Source organism: Sinocyclocheilus anshuiensis, unplaced genomic scaffold (assembly GCF_001515605.1).
Source record: "Sinocyclocheilus anshuiensis isolate Anshui unplaced genomic scaffold, SAMN03320099.WGS_v1.1 scaffold112, whole genome shotgun sequence".
Lineage (NCBI taxonomy): Eukaryota > Metazoa > Chordata > Actinopteri > Cypriniformes > Cyprinidae > Sinocyclocheilus > Sinocyclocheilus anshuiensis.
In genome coordinates this window covers 1,594,663-1,605,192 of record NW_015557175.1, presented here as the reverse complement: position 1 = coordinate 1,605,192, position 10,530 = coordinate 1,594,663, and the positions used below count along the sequence as shown (strand labels likewise).

Below are 10,530 nucleotides of genomic sequence, written 5' to 3'. Positions count from 1 at the left end.
ATTTAATAGATAAAATAATAGAAAAAATATTTGAACTTTGATCAAATTTACACTTTATATAGCAACTTTTTGATTCTGTCATTTTTTTTACAGTATTTTTAACAAATTAAGAAATTCATAGCTTCAGGCTGCACCTAAAAACGATTGCATTTACAACCAAAAATAATAATTTGCGAGTGAAGTTTTTGCTGAGGTCTATATTTGAAATATATATAAATAAATGGCTATATCAATTTACGTTATGACTTAAAAATTTGCATATAATGCCTTTTTTATTGCTTGTTTTGCGATCTCATCTTTTGTTATGTTCACGTAATAAACCGAGACGAAGTTTTAGTGGAAAAAAACACAATATTGACGGCACACCTGCTAACGAAAAAGCAGCTCCAGTTGTGGCAGCATAAGAGATAGTATAAGAAATAAGCATAAGAGATAGTATAGCATAAGAAAATGACGGAGGCGTGCAAAGTAAAAGTGCAGAAAAGCAGTGTCTATTTTGTGCACAACTTAAACTACAACAGGTAAAGCTGTGTGGATATTAACAATATCGTTAACAGTTCTCGTTTATAATCAATACTAATATTGGCTTCTTGTTATCAAGATATGCTGTGTTCTGTAAATGCGTGAACTTCTTATTATTTGTAGCGCACTTGTCCAGTAATCGCAATAAGCTTTGTGCTCTGTTACCTTTTAATAAATAAAGCATCAGCTTTTAAAATTCTGCCAAATTCATAACGAAATTCAAACATACCATTTTGGCGCTCTTTAATGCAGCATGAGCGATCGCTTTAGCACCTTTAGTTCAAGCAGCACATGAACCCATCAGATCTTTCTCTTTACTACTATAATATGAAATAAACATGAATTGACATCAAAAGGTATATTATAAGATACAGTGCATCTTGCTGAAATGACTCGCTCATTCAGTGTTTCAAACTGCAGAAAACTTGTGAAACTTGTAAACAATGCCACGTAACAAAACATTTACCTCAGAAAAACCATTCGGCGTCCATAAGCCCATTAGTCAGCTATTTTGCTAAATATATGCGCTATATTGCATATTCATATTTTTACTTAACCTGTTGTCAACACGATAAGAAAGAATGCAAGGAACTAAAGATAAAATTCAACACCTCCTGTGTAATTGCATGTTACTAATGAAGAAAAACAGACTGGATGTGTGCAAGACATATGACAGCATTTAGAGGATGCATTGAGGAGGAGCCTAAACTACACTCAATGGTCAAGCGATGCTGACATAGTTATGGTCTGTGATATTGGCACAGATTCTGTGTAATAAACAATTATTTGTGACTCTATATAGTTCTGAAGTTGGAAAAGACGTTTAGTTCCCACTTTAAGTGAACTTTAGTTCCCAGGACATCTACAAGATAGATTAAAATGCTAATAAAGACAAGAAAAGTAATCAATAATCAGTATTCTGGCAAAGCGATAATGTCACTTATTGCAAATGTTAATGGTCCTAAAAATATTTTCTCCCTGCAAAATATCATTTGTCTGTGAAAGATGACCTGGACATGTTTGTGTGAGCGTCACCCACAGATCAATAATCAGTAATCTGGCATGTTTGTGCAAACTGGGTATGATATTTTTGCAAATAAAAACCAGAAACCGCTAATTTTACATATAGCGCACAGTGAATAGAAGCTCCTGTGCATCTGCGCTAGTGTTCTCAGTGCTGTCCAAATAAAAGTCCCACCACTGTCAAAATACAAGTTGCGCTTCTGACATTTATCGGCCAAACAGGAAAACATATCGGTCAATACCAGTAATTAAAAAATGCTAAATATCGGCAAATGCTATATATTGGCTTTGGCGATAAATCGATCAACCGCTAAATATATGCACATACACACTGCAGAAGTGCAGAGGACTGTTATACTTCTTGCATGAGCTTCACAAAGCACTTAAACTTAAAAAAGAGTTTAAAATGTAAGTATTCTAATATATAATATTCCTATTTTTCTAATGCCGAATTGTGCTCAGTGAGGAAAAAAAAACAACAAAGAATGTTGGTAACCAAATGTTGACGGTAGCCGTTGACTTCCATCGTTTTTTTTTTTGTTTGTTTTTTCAAGTCAATGGCTACCATCAACTATTTGGTTACCAGCATTCTTCAAAATACCTTCTTTTGTGGTCAACACAAGAAAGAAGCTCATACAGGTTTGGAACAACTTGAGGGGAGTAAATGGTGACAAAATTCCTTTTTGGGTGAACTATCCCTTTAAGTCTTACAAAGTAAAGTAATTTGTGTCTTGTGTGAAATTGCTGAAAATGATGTAAAAGTCACCTGTGCTTTTATTTGGGCAAGTATGCTGCTAATGTAGGAAGTAGGCAGTGCGGTAGCTCAGGATTTGGAGCAGAGCTGCTTTATCTGTGTGTTTCATTCCTTTTTTTGTAATGGAAAAAATTTGATGTTGAACTTCAAATATTTTCCAACTGAGGCATCATCTTCCACTGGACATCTGTCCTGGAATTGTTTATGCCTTTTTAAATCACCGTTCATTAACAGTCCATATATGTGTGATCTGAAGATAGTTATGAATGCTGGCTGGAATTGTGTTATTGTCTTTAAACACCTGGAATCAATCTGCACGTCCTCTGCGGAAAAAATCTACGCTATTCTATTTCAGTCGGAACCGATATGTTTATTGCATAACCAGGCTGCTGCAATTAATGAATATGTGGAAGGTGTGCTAATGACTCTCTTTCAGGCCGCCAGACTTCCTCTCAGCTGCGTGCATTAAAAGTGCCGAGCGTTATATGAGAAATGCTCTGATGGCTGCAGGTCTGTCCTGAATGAAAGACTGCGTCTGGAGGAAAGTTTATTTGGCTGTCCGCCCCTCCCCTCCTCTCCCGCCCCCATGAGCGCTATTCCATGCCTCCGTCCTCTCATGGGACGGGCCGGAACAGGAAGCAGGCCTTAACGAGCGACTAGGAAGAGGAGGGGGTGCGGAGACACTCCTAACAAACGCCTCTGTGTGTGTGTGTGTGTGTGTTTGAGGATTCTTTGGAGTGACTTCTTACTCCACTTTCGTTCCTGAAGGGTGTGCTGATTCGTGTTCAATTATATAAGAAATAATTATATTTGTTTTTTTATTACTTTACCCTTGACCACAATGAGGTTTTGGTCAGCTCTGGTGAAGCCGTACAGCTGTTGTGTGTGAAGAAAGACGTTCTGGTGGGGTGTGTGTTCCAGTCGTGTGTGTGTGTGTTTGTGTGTCTGTGTCTGTGTCTGTGTCTGTGTGTCTGTGTGTCTGTGTGTGTGTGTGTGTGTTTGGTGGCAGGATGGAATGGTTCTCATTTCCGCTGGCTGGTGGGTGTGAGGCGGACGTGTGTGTAGGCTCTTACTGTGGCCTCATGCCCAGAAACACACACACACTCATGTACACACAAATACTACGAGCACAGTTTAAACAGCAGAGTACATTTTGCTCAGCATACACACACTTTTGCGCATACACATGCAAACTTACAGCTGACCACATCTCTTCCGCAAGCTAACAAATATGAATGCTTGAAAGCGACTGTGGATATTGAACAGATATTGAACACTGATTCTTGAGTGAATCTTACAATTCTTGAGAAATATATAGATCATATTTTACCTTATGCTGCACCTGGAATCAATCACCTGCTATGTAGATCATATCTCACAATTCTTGAGAAATATGTAGATATGTAGAAATTTTGCTTTAAAGAATAAAGTGTTTTTTGTTTTTTTTTAGGACCACCAATATCTTATTATTTATAGCATCCTTCATAAATCATTCTAATATGCTGATTCGGTGCTCAATTATCATAAATTATTATTGGTGTTCAATTATTAATAATGGTTCTTATAAATGTTGAAAACATTTTTTTTTTTTTGCTGCTGCATATTTTTGTGGAAACTGTGATAGTTTTTTCAGGATTCTTTTATGAATAGAATTTTATCATTTATTTGAAATAAAAATCATTTGTAACATTATAAATGTAATAAATGTCAGCAAATATAAATGTCAGCAAATCAGCATATTAGAATGATTTCTGAAGGATCATGTGATACTGAAGACCGATAGCTTCATAGCTTCACCATCACAATAATAAATTACATTAATTGTAATAGTATTTCACAATATTACTGATTTTGCTGTGTTGTTCAAATAAAAACTTGATCAAATAAATACAGCTTTGTGAGCTTTTTTAAAATGGAATTCAACAATCAAAATGCCTTTTGTGTAATTTAAAAAAGAAATTTATTATTTGAAGAATTATGCATCAAGGCAATATTTGTTGCACTGCCTTGAATGAAGAAAAAAAAAGATTAGGGACAGTATTATATTAAAAAGGATAATGGGATAATGTCGCTATGCAAAATAAAATGTTAATGGTCCTAAAAATATTTTCTTCATGCAAAATATAATTTGTCAGTGAAAGATGACCTGGGCATGTTTTTGTGAGCGTCACCACAGATGTTTTAGAGCATCGACTCTTTCAAACTTAGTATGCATCCATATCAAGCATGCTGAAAATCTCATGTTTAGCTTTAAACAAAACCACATTCTTTTAGTCTCGCCTCCAGTGGAATCCTTAAAACACACCGGCTTTGTTTTCTGCTTCGCCGCAACACATTTAATCAGCCATAAGCCAAGATACCATGAAAGACAAGATTCCATTAGTGCATGAATAGCTCAGCATTTCTCGTTTCTTTCTCATTGTTCTCCCAGTGTTCATGGCTGGAAAGTATTTATAATGTGATCCTTCTGAAATGCTGTTGAAACTAATGGCTTCAGACAGATGTCGGATCTCTTAATGTGATAACTCATTTCTAAACCAGGTGAGTGCATGCCTTTGAGTGTGTGTTTTGTCTGCGCTAACAGAAGTCAGCAACAGTTTTGAATCGTGCGAGTAGCACTCCATTATATCTGCTGGGCGATATGCATTAGGGGGAGGTTGTTTTGAGTTGGTTCATTGACGTTTTTGTTGATCAAGATGGAATGTTGTTTTTCTGATATGTGTCATGGCGAGATATCTTACTAATAGTGATGATTGTCTTAGCAAACACCACTAACTATTGGTCATATGTAAAGCTTTATTCAAATCCCCAACAGTAAGTGTTCAGCTTTGGGTGCTTAACTCGTCCTGCAGTGTGCTACAGACATGGATGATACCTCAAATCATGCGACCTCTTGAAGAGAGATGCTAGTCCTTTTTGAATACTTTAAGCGATCGGACTTAAAGGGATAATTCACCCAAATATTTAAATTGTCATCATTTACTCACCCTTGTGCTCCGAACCTGCATGACTTACTGTACTTTCTTGTGTTGATCAAAAACAGTGGTATTTTGAAGAATGTTAGAGCTGTTTTTCTGTGTACTTGGGGTCCATTGACTTTCATTGCACAGACAACAGCGGACACAAATGCAAAAGAACTCAAAAATACAAAAGAACACATAAAACAAAAACAACTCAATAAAAAACCAAAACAACACAAAAATATAAAAGAACACATAAAACAAAACAACACAACACAAAAAAATAACAGAAAACAAAACAACACAAAAACATATCAAAACAACTAAAAAAAAAAACACCAAAAAAATCACAATGCAAAAATATAACAAAAACAACAACACAAAAGAAAACAAAACAAATGAACAAAAAGAACACAAACTACTCAATAAAAACAAAACTAAAAAAAAACACAATGCAAAAATATTAAACACAACATCACAAAAGCAAAAAAAAAAAAACAGTAACACTTTACAATAAGGTTCCATTAGTTAATGTTAGTTAAAGCATTAATTACAATCAACAATACGTTTATTACTGTATTTATTCATCTTTGTTAATGTTAGTTAATGAAAATACAGTTATTCATTGATAGTTCATGCTAATTCACAGTGCATTAACTAATGTTAACAAGCACAACTTTTGATTTTAATAATGCATTAGTAAATGTTGAAATTAACATTAACTAAGATTAATAAATGCTGTAGAAGGATTGTTCTTGCTTAGTTCATGTTAACTAAAGTTAACTAATGAACCTTATTGTAAAGTGTTACCAACAAAACAAAACAAAATGACACAACACAAAACAAAAACAACCCAAAAAAAACCCAGAAAAATAACAATGCAAAAAAAACACACACAATAAAAGCAAAACGAAAAACGACTACACAATAATAAAACAAAAACAACACGACACAAAAATAAAATAAAAACAACTCAAAAAACACAAAAAGTAATGCGATGCAAAAATAAGACAAACAGCACGCATACAAACACAAAACAAGAAAATGTGGAAACATTTTTCTAAATATAATCTTTTGTGTTCTGCATAAAAAAGGTTTGGATTGACATGAGGATAAATTAATAATGACATAATATTCATTCAATATTTTTGCCTGCACTATCCCTTTATGATGTTCACCTTCCAGACAATAAAATGGGTGGAACAATCCCATAAACTTATATTTGAAGGAGTGACCCAAGCCATAACTAGATACCAGAATGTATCGAGACTTGGGTGGGCTCTTATGATTTGGGCCAGTACGTAACCACCCTAGTAAACACCCTGGCATTGTCAAATACAAGCATATGCCATACAGTGTGTTTAGAGTCTCCTATGGTGCTTAAAAGAGACACAGGGCTGGTCAAACATGCGGACCAACTTCCGTTTCTGATTTTTAGAAATAGAAAATCTATAATAAAGGCCTCGGATCTCAGGCATGACACAGCACCCATTTACACCCCACAGTACAGTGAACTTGGTAAACTCTTGCACAGACGTACTGTTACGCTGTCCCACGGACAAGGGCACGGGTAGCTGCAGCGGTCACCCCGTCCAGACTCTCTGCAACTTCATCCAACTGTTATTTCTGTCATTCTCTGTCAAGCGGCTACCACACCCACAGCCAGACTAGACGGGTGTTGAATTATACAGCCTACCAGCGGTGTGTGTGTGTGCAGTCAAGCGGATGTTCAGTGAAACATCGAGAGAGCTTTTAGACGGGACGGGCACATGACCGTGTGTTTGGGTTGTGCCGAGTCAGACGAGCCGTCCTCTAGTCCATCTGAAGCGTTTGTCTAGATTACAGTGAGTGTTTTTAAATCGCTTACTTCCAAGAACAACACCCGTAAACTGTCATTATAGACAGAGCATGCACTAGCCTGCACTGAACCTGCTCTCAGGGGACAAAAGATGCAAATTCCACCTGGAGTATTCCATGTAACATGATCAAGTTTTTATTTTACCAGTATAGTGTGGGTAGATGTAGATAAATAGATGATGCTTATGTGTATGTGAAGGGTCATTGCCCTAAAAATGAAAATGTGTTTTACTTGCAGTCAAGATTTTCAGTGATTACTGACTTAGGTTTCAGTCATACAAATTATATTAATAATGGCGTGTGATTTGAGGAAATGTACACATGATAAAGCCATCTATTAAACAGTGTTTTGTATTATTTTATCTTTGCTGTTGTTTTATTTGATTATGTTTGACAGCTTAGGATCCTGTGGGTTTTTTTTATGCATCCTAAATAAACCACTCATGGTAAATTTGATCTTACCGTCCAATATAATGCATGCATCCAGTCAGCCAAATCCTTATTATTTTATGGAATTTTATGGACAGTGTGTCTTACATTTCTGGAAATATAATGGATTTTTTAATGTAGTAAATGTATTATTTTTTATTATTTTCTTGAATCGGTTAAACAAATCACTGAATGATTTATTAGTGAATCATTCTAAATTAAAATAATTTTTAAAACATTTTCATCAATAATCAAAAATGACTGGTAAGAATAATTTAAAAAAAATGTGGAAAATCAGGACTTTTATCCATCAGTCTTTAAATCTTTAAATATTAAGTTGTTCTCTCTCTCTCTCTCTCTCTCTCTCTCTCTTGTGTCTTACATTTCTGGAAATATAATGGATTTTTTAATGTAGTAAATGTATTATTTTTTATTATTTTCTTGAATCGGTTAAACAAATCACTGAATGATTTATTAGTGAATCATTCTAAATTAAAATAATTTTTAAAACATTTTCATCAATAATCAAAAATGACTGGTAAGAATAATTTAAAAAAAATGTGGAAAATCAGGACTTTTATCCATCAGTCTTTAAATCTTTAAATATTAAGTTGTTCTCTCTCTCTCTCTCTCTCTCTCTCTCTCTCTCTCACCACCTCTGGTTGGGTGTTTATAACCTTTTAATTTTCTTTTTCTTTTTTTTAAAGGGGAAGAGAAAATTGGAGTTTGTTGTGTTTTTCTACGAAAGTGGCCATACTATTATGAATCTATTTTATTAATCTAATTTATATTTTGTCATTTTAAGTTAGAATTATGTTTGTATGATGCATTATCCAGTTGTCACACTTGACATTCGTGCCAAGAAGAGAGATAGAGGAGAGTCATTGGGCCAAGGTAGTGCTTTATAAATAGAGGGTGAGCGTGGGTTGTGGGGCTGGGTCCTGTGACGTTGCCACAATGATATTGTGCCGCTCCCTTCTTTACTTCCTGTGGGAAACAATTTAGGGCTTGTCTTAACAGAGCTCTGCATGGTGAAGCCCACTCACTCTCTCTCTCTATCTCTCTCTCTCTCTGATTCTCCTCTTTTCTTGTAGTTTTTCTTCACTTTCACCTCTGTAGCTCATCACTTTCTTTACTGATTTGATTGATTTGTCTGCACCTGACCCAAAGGTGGAGAAAGTTTATGGATCACCTCTCGCAGGGTTTGAACTTGCAAAACGTTGGTTACAGTTTGAGATCTTAATCCACTACGTCAGTCATTTTCAAACTTTTTGATGCCAGATACCACAGAATACCATTATCCAGTTCCTAAAATGTAAATGTGCCTATTTTCTTTTTTAAAGATTAATTTATATTGTGCGAGAAAATTTGTTATTTGTAATTTTTATAAAGACAAAATGTTTTTTTACAAAATGAAATAGCAGGCTTTTATATTTGTTACTTTACAGAAGCAAAATAAATTATTTTTCTGTGCACTATTAATTTAATAAGTAATTCATCTAACGCTTAAATAATAAGGTTAAATATTGCTACTAAGCAGCTTTACAGAGAATATTGCCATAAAACCTCCAGAAAGCAGCTGAAGACGATCTCGAATGATATTCCAGTAATATTAATAATATTAATAACGTTAAAATAGTTTTAACTGCGAGCCCTGCATCATCAGTTATTGAATGGCTTTTATCATCAGTGCACATTATCCTAATGAAAAAATGTTATCAGAAGCATAAATCATGCGTTCAGCCTTTCAGTTTACACTTGTGATCCAATAAAATCTTTATAAACTCAAACGGCTACATAATTTCCTGAATATTGTTTCTCTCAGAAGTGCATTACATTACATTCAAACGCTATTTTCTTCTATTTTATTGTCTATTGTAATTGTTTTATTTTTTTATGTTAAATCACCTTCAGAGATTTGAGATTGGCTTTTTTTTTTTTTTTCTCCCCCACATGGTGTTTTCACAATTATTTTCTTGAAACATCTGGCTAATATGACCAATTATTTTGATTATTGATTTATTCAAGTAGACTCGGTAGTTAACAACCTCAATAAAAGTCAGCAATTTAGGCTGCATCGTTGACCGTTTCCGTTTATCCGCAGGCCACTTTATGCATTGCATCTTCTCCTATTGTCAGTAACATTTTTCATGCAGCTTGAAGATGCATAACGCACAGTCGACTGCACCTTATGGAGTTTCTTCACCGAAATCCCCCAAATAGTGCACATAATAACATACATTTATAGCTCCTTGACCCTAAAACTGTCCTCCTACTCCAAGGCTTGTAGCTTTTGCGAAGTAAGTCGCTTTTTTCAGTTGTTACAAAGAACAAAACGGTGTTGGGTCATGTGTTTGTACTGTTCCTCAGTGCTCCCATGCGATGCAAAGTCGAAACGCAGTCAGGCCTCAAACCAAAGCGGCCGACTCTGTTGCTAAGTTACAGTTTAGAGTTTTCCTATTTTTAGTTTCCTGAGACCAGGCTTCTCACCCAGAGATTATATTTTCATTTGGAATAGAAACAATAAAAGAATCCAAATGAAATGCCTCCGTGCCACTTGTGTAATTAAGTGATCCTGTTAAAATGGGCTAATCCTGCATGAACCTCCTCAACACATTATTAAACGATTGTCTGTCGTAGAACAAACGCTGTGGTTTGCTGTGTTTAACACACTGTATTGATTTCCCTCTCCATGTAGACTGTGGAACACTGTGTAGTGTTTCGCTTAAATTAAGTTTAAAACCTGAAGGAATGAATAGATATTTTTAGAATGATGTGAACTTATAAGATGAAGACTTCAGTCATATCAGTGGCCTAGAAAATGCAATATGGCTGACCGCTACCTTATAGTGGCTGCCATGTTGAGGTTAACCAAGTTAATAAACACAAACCTCAGACAAGCATGCCTCAAACAAACTACATGATTTTTTTTCAGATAAATCAACCTGTTGTTGTAAAAATTCAATGGCTCCTCCAGAGCTGGTG

General features: G+C 35.2%; 1 protein-coding gene across 2 annotated transcripts in view; it reads left to right on the top strand.

Moving 5' to 3' along the window:
- LOC107678406 (bridging integrator 3-like) overlaps positions 1–10,530 on the top strand; it is a 66,709-nt gene that overhangs the window by 39,378 nt on the left and 16,801 nt on the right. The window lies entirely within an intron of this gene.